The sequence below is a fragment of the Lathamus discolor genome, unplaced genomic scaffold, assembly GCF_037157495.1.
Source record: "Lathamus discolor isolate bLatDis1 unplaced genomic scaffold, bLatDis1.hap1 Scaffold_82, whole genome shotgun sequence".
In the NCBI taxonomy this organism is placed as follows: domain Eukaryota; kingdom Metazoa; phylum Chordata; class Aves; order Psittaciformes; family Psittacidae; genus Lathamus; species Lathamus discolor.
The window spans coordinates 479,448-485,970 of NW_027069392.1; the positions used below are offsets into that span (position 1 = coordinate 479,448).

The 6,523-nt window shown below is 53.4% G+C and overlaps 1 long non-coding RNA gene across 2 annotated transcripts; it reads right to left on the reverse strand.

Annotated features, from left to right (window-relative positions):
• Nucleotides 1–23: 23 nt before the first annotated feature.
• Nucleotides 24–2,769, reverse strand: LOC136006941 (uncharacterized). Of its 2 annotated transcripts, none has more exons than XR_010609350.1 (4): nucleotides 2,627–2,769; nucleotides 2,061–2,154; nucleotides 1,371–1,556; nucleotides 24–1,297 (listed from the first exon to the last, which is right to left on the reverse strand). It is a non-coding gene; the product is annotated as an uncharacterized LOC136006941 (long non-coding RNA). The 2 variants fall into 2 exon arrangements; XR_010609349.1 differs by lacking the exon at nucleotides 2,627–2,769 and adding an exon at nucleotides 2,461–2,511.
• Nucleotides 2,770–6,523: the final 3,754 nt, after the last annotated feature.

Below are 6,523 nucleotides of genomic sequence, written 5' to 3' on the forward strand. Positions count from 1 at the left end.
TAAGACCATCATTCAGAAAGTAATTTTTCTATTCAGAAACCAAGACCATCTTTCTGAGAGACGGTTCTCCACTCAGACACTATGTTCAGGACTCTGAAACTAAGTTCCCCTTTCAGAGACTAAGACCAGCATTAGGAAAGTAACTTCACCATTCAGAGACTAAGTTCACCATGCTGAGAGTAAACCAGCATTCAAGACTATGTTCACCATTCTGAGACTAACACTGGTACTCTAAGTTCACCTTTTGAGACTAATTTCTCCATTCTAAGACTAAGACCGGCCTTCTGAGACTAAGACCGCATTCTAATACCGACACCAAAATTCTCATACTGACACCAGCTTTCTAATACTAATAGCAACACTCTAAAACCCACACTACCATTCTACAACCAATCCCATTAACATCGACCTTGCATTTAGTTTAGACTGCCACACCAACACTCAGAATTTCGTCCCTAATGAATGACAACAGCCCCAACCTGACTTCAGAACTCCTCAGGAACTATGTTCCTAAGAACACTGAAAATGCCCTGCCTGAGAAAATCCCGTCCCGCACCGGCCTGCGCCTGAACATAGGCGATGAACATCGCCTCTCTGACCGGCCGGGACCCAAGAAAAAAAACCCAGCCGGGGGAGGAAAAAACCCCTCCCCCGGCTGGTTTGTTTTTTTTTTTTTCCCTAAAAATCCAAAAAGAACTCTTTCAGTCTACAACACACTCCCCACACACAAGTAAAGCACTAAGCTTACACCGAATGCATCGCCCTCCAGCTCCCTGCCACCTCCCACAACTACATGCCATGGTCACAACATTTCCTAAGCAAACACATATACACACACATGCAAAGAGAACACCATAGACTCTGTGACACCAAAAAGACAAAGTCTCTCGTGGAAGACCACTCCCAAGATGGAATGCTCCGTCTGTCTCGATCGCCAGTGGGTCGATTGGACAGAGACAGTGAGGCTCCCGCAGAGCCCCAGAACAAAGTCTGACGTAACTGTGCGATTCCAACACCAACCGCCGAAACTGCTGTGACGGTCCGGCTGTGAACCCGACTCTGAAACTGTAATTGTTGTGATGAAACACCCTCCCTTTCCCTCTCCTCCGTGCTACCTTTCAAGCCCTTTCCTGCCATCCTGACCTCATCTCCTGCCCTCCAGCTCCAAAAAGGAGTCTATCTATTCAGGTTCCATAGTGGCGTGGGTCTCAAGCGAGCTTCATGGTTTGGAGCTCCCATGTCACGGTCCCGAAAAAGTTTCCAAAAGGTGCTCCGGGGATCCCCTCCCTTGCAAGACCTAAGAGAGTAGAGACGAGTGACTGTCGCTCTGGTCCTGCAGTCCAGACTGACCCTGCAGTCATTCTCTTTACCTCCCCGACTCCCTGCAAGTACTCATCCGACTCCAAAGGCGACTGCACAGCAGCTGCAGGAAAGACCATGAACCCCTCCATCGTATTGGGCTATGGTGTCAATCGCCAGCCTGGTGTAAAATCCTCTTAGCTTCGTACATCCCCTCTAACTGTGCGGCTTCACCTCTCCCGATTCCGATGTAAAACCTGAAAAATAAATAGAAACGGATGTGTGCCGACACAGTGCTTGAAATGTCGGCCTTCTCCATGCTAAGCCCTCCCGCAGCTGAGTTACGTCACCCTTTGACGTTTCCACCTGCTCTGTCCTGCCTGCAAATCGCCAGAAAATTGCAAATAAAAAAATGCTTAAATACTAAAAACTATTTTGCACTGAGCTGCTGCTTCAGCCGGTTAATGGCCTCTCACTTTAACTGTCAAGATGGCTGGACAGAGTCAGCTCTGGGAAAATATACATTGAAAGAACAGAGCTGTAAAAACAACCTGGAGCTATGTCCCGAGAGACTACTGAACTTGAGACTCTGCGGCACAACCCCCAGCTGTGCTTTAGACTTACAAAGCGATAAAAGCTCAAACTGAATAATAACCTGCTCCCTTTACCTACCCAAAGACACCGCCTCTTTAACAGGCTCACTCCCCCACCGACCTTACGACTCCTTCCTGCCCCTCTCCGGACCCCTTCTTTTAACTCACTTTTTACAATGGCAGAGGTCCAAAGCCACACTTGAGACAAACCCTTTTTGGCTCACCAGTACATTCCTTCTCTAGCCATATACCTTTCCTTCATCTGCAAAAGAGAACGGGAACGATACACAGTTAACCAGGACATCAAGCAAAATTACCTTTGCCTTGACTCCTCCCCCTGAGAGCAGCTGTGGGGTTCTTCTTGCCTCACCACCACTGCTTATAAATATAACACCTAAAAAAACCTCTACATAAAGGTACTTACTAATGCATACACTAGTAAGCCCTAACATGACCTGAAGGTCTTTACTGAAACAAGACCATTTCAAACCCAACCCCAAAAAACCCACCTGAAACAAACCACAAAGCTCTAAGGCCAGAAAACCAGAGCTAACACCAGAGAACTTACCCAGATGAAAGCTGAACCACAAATGAGCACCCTGAGGAAAGGCTGTGCCTCATATACCACAAGCCCCACCCACAGCTCCTCCCTCAATGGGCTGGGGCAGGTGAGTAGCAAACCACCACCTGGGATAAAAGCACCCTGATAAGCCACAGCTGGGTCTTTGTATTACCTGGCTCTGGTTCTGTGGCTGCTCCCTGGTTGTTTGGTGAGTGTTCTGCCTGTTCTGAAACTTCTCACCGTTTCCTCCACGGGTGCTCCTTGGCTTTGATTTTCCTAGGGCTGCAGTGCCCACCATACTTAGGGCTGCAGTGCCCACCTTACTTAGCGCTGCAGTGCTCACCTTACTTAGGGCTGCAGTGCTCACCTTACTTAGGGCTGCAGTGCCCACCTTACTTAGTGCTACAGTGCCCAACATACTTAGTGCTGCAGTACGGGCCTCCTTAGGCCTGCAGTGCCGGACCTTCTTAGGGTTCCTGTCCCGGGGCCTCCTTAGAGCTGCAGTGTTCACCTTACTTAGGGCTGCAGTGCCCAACTTACTTAGGGCTGCAGTGCAGGGCCTCCTTAGGGCTGCAGTGCCCACCTTACTTAGGGCTGCAGTGCCCAACTTTCTTAGGGCTCCAGTGCCGGGCCTCCTTAGGGCTGCAGTGCCTACCATACTTAGGGATGCACTGCCCAACATTCGTAATGCTGCACTGCCCGCCTAGCTTTGGGCTGCAGTGCCTAGATTACTTAGGGCTTCAGTGCCACTTTACTTAATGTTGCAGTGCCCACCTAGCTTTGGGCTGCAGTGCCAGGACTTCTTAGGGCTGCAGTGCCAACCTTACTTAGGGCTGCAGTGCCCACCTTACGAAGGACTGCTGTGCACAACTTCTTTAGGGCTGCAGTGCTGGTCGTCCTTAGTGCTGCAGTGCCGGGCTTCCTTAGGGCTGCAGTGCCGGTTCTCCTTAGGGCTGCAGTGTCCACCTTATTTGGGGCTGCACTGTCCACCTCACTTCGGGCTACAGTGCCTGGCCTCCTTAGGGCTGCACTGCCCACGTTAGTGCTACAGTGCCCAACATACTTAGTGCTGCAGTACAGGCCTCCTTAGGCCTGCAGTGCTGGGCCTTCTTAGGGTTCCTGTCCCGGGGCCTCCTTAGAGCTGCAGTACCCAACTTCCTTATGGCTGCAGTGCCCAAATCATTTAGGGCTGCAGTGCCCACCATACTTAGGGCTGCAGTGCCCACCATCCTTAGGGCTGCGGTTCCCACCATACTTAGGGCTGCAGTGCCCTCCTTATTTAGGGCTGCAGTGCCCAACTTCTTTAGGGCTGCAGTGCCAGGCCTCCTTAGGGCTGCAGTGCCGGGCCTCCTTAAGGCTGCAGTGCCCCCCTTACTTAGGGCTGCAGTGCCCAACTTACCTAAGGCTGCAGTGCCCACCTTACTTAGGGCTGCAGTGCCCACCTTACTTAGGGCTGCAGTGCCCACCTTTCTTAAGGCTGCAGTGTCCACCTTTCTTAGGGCTCCACCTTCTTAGGCACTGCAGTGCCGGGCCTCCTTAGGGCTGCATTGTCCAGCCTACTTCGGGCTGCCGTGCCCACCTTACTTAGGGCTGCAGTGCCCACCATACTTAGGGCTGCAGTGCCCACCATACTTAGGGCTGCGGTGCCCGCCATACTTAGGGCTGCAGTGCCCACCTTACTTAGCGCTGCAATGATGGGCCTCTGTAGGGCTGCTATTCCTTTCATACTTAGGGCTGCAGTGCCCACCTTACGTAGGGCTGCAGTGCTCACCTTACTTAGTTCTGCACTGCCCACGTTAGTGCTACAGTGCCCAACATACTTAGTGCTGCAGTACAGGCCTCCTTAGGCCTGCAGTGCCGGGCCTTCTTAGGGTTCCTGTCCCGGGGCCTCCTTAGAGCTGCAGTACCCAACTTCCTTATGGCTGCAGTGCCCAAATCATTTAGGGCTGCAATGCCCAACTTACTTAGGGCTGCAGTGCCCACCATACTTAGGGCTGCAGTGCCCACCCTACTTAGGTCTGCAGTGCCCACCATACTTAGGGCTGCTGTGCCCACCTTACTTAGCGCTGCAGTGATGGGCCTCCTTAGGGCTGCAGTTCCTTCCATACTTAGGGCTGCAGTGCCCACCTTACTTAGGGCTGCAGTGCCCAACTTTCTTAGGGCTCCAGTGCCGGGCCTCCTTAGGGCTGCAGTGCCTACCATACATAGGGATGCACTGCCCAACATTTGTAATGCTGCAGTGCCCGCCTAGCTTTGGGCTGCAGTGCCTAGACTTCTTAGGGCTTCAGTGCCACCTTACTTAATGTTGCAGTGCCCACCTAGCTTTGGGCTGCAGTGCCAGGACTTCTTAGGGCTGCAGTGCCAACCTTACTTAGGGCTGCAGTGCCCACCTTACGAAGGACTGTAGTGCACAACTTCTTTAGGGCTGCAGTGCTGGTCGTCCTTAGTGCTGCAGTGCCGGGCTTCCTTAGGGCTGCAGTGCCGGTTCTCCTTAGGGCTGCAGTGTCCACCTTATTTGGGGCTGCACTGTCCACCTCACTTCGGGCTACAGTGCCTGGCCTCCTTAGGGCTGCACTGCCCACGTTAGTGCTACAGTGCCCAACATACTTAGTGCTGCAGTACAGGCCTCCTTAGGCCTGCAGTGCCGGGCCTTCTTAGGGTTCCTGTCCCGGGGCCTCCTTAGAGCTGCAGTACCCAACTTCCGTATGGCTGCAGTGCCCAAATCATTTAGGGCTGCAGTGCCCAACTCACATAGGGCTGCAGTGCCCACCATACTTAGGGCTGCAGTGCCCACCATCCTTAGGGCTGCGGTTCCCACCATACTTAGGGCTGCAGTGCCCTCCTTATTTAGGGCTACAGTGCCCAACTTCTTTAGGGCTGCAGTGCCAGGCCTCCTTAGGGCTGCAGTGCCGAGCCTCCTTAAGGCTGCAGTGCCCCCCTTACTTAGGGCTGCAGTGCCCCCCTTACTTAGGGCTGCAGTGCCCACCTTACTTAGGACTGCAGTGCCCACCTTTCTTAAAGCTGCAGTGTCCACCTTTCTTAGGGCTCCACCTTCTTAGTCACTGCAGTGCCGGGCCTCCTTAGGGCTGCATTGTCCAGCCTACTTAGGGCTGCAGTGCCCACCTTACTTCGGGCTGCAGTGCCCAACCTACTTTGGGCTGCAGTGCCCTCCTTATTTAGGGCTGCAGTGCCCAACTTCTTTAGGGCTGCAGTGCCAGGCCTCCTTAGGGCTGCAGTGCCGGGCCTCCTTAAGGCTGCAGTGCCCCCCTTACTTAGGGCTGCAGTGCCCACCATACTTAGGGCTGCGGTGCCCACCATACTTAGGGCTGCAGTGCCCACCTTACTTAGCGCTGCAGTGATGGGCCTCCGTAGGGCTGCTGTTGCTTCCATACTTAGGGCTGCAGTGCCCACCTTACTTAGGTCTGCAGTGCCCACCATACTTAGGGCTGCAGTGCCCACCTTTCTTAGGGCTGCAGTGCCCACCTTACTTAGGGCTGCAGTGCTCACCTTACTTAGGGCTGCACTGCCCACCTTAATTAGGGCTGCAGTACCCAACTTCCTTATGGCTGCAGTGCCCAAATCATTGAGGGCTGCAATGCCCAACTTACTTAGGGCTGCAGTGCCGGGCTTCCTTAGGGCTGAAGTGCCGGGCCTCCCTAGGGCTGCACTGCCTACCATACTTAGGGCTGCAGTGCCCACCTTTCTTAGGGCTGCAGTGCCCACCTTTCTTAGTGCTGGAGTGCCCGCCTTGCTTAGGGCTGCAGTACACAACTTACTTATGGCTGCAGAGCCCAAATTTCTTAGGGCTGTAGTAGCCAACTTACTTATGGCTGCAGTGCCCACCTTGATTAGGGCTGCAGTGCCCAACTTTACGTTTGGCTGCATTGCTCACCTCATTTGGTGCTGCAGTGTACATCTCACCTCGGTCTGCAGTGCCTGGCCTCTTTAGGGCTGCAGTGCGTACCATACTTAGGGCTGCAGTGCCGGGCTTCCTTAGGGCTGCAGTGCCGGGCCTCCTTATGGATCCAGTGCCCAACTTTACTTAGGGCTGCAGTGCCCACAATACTTG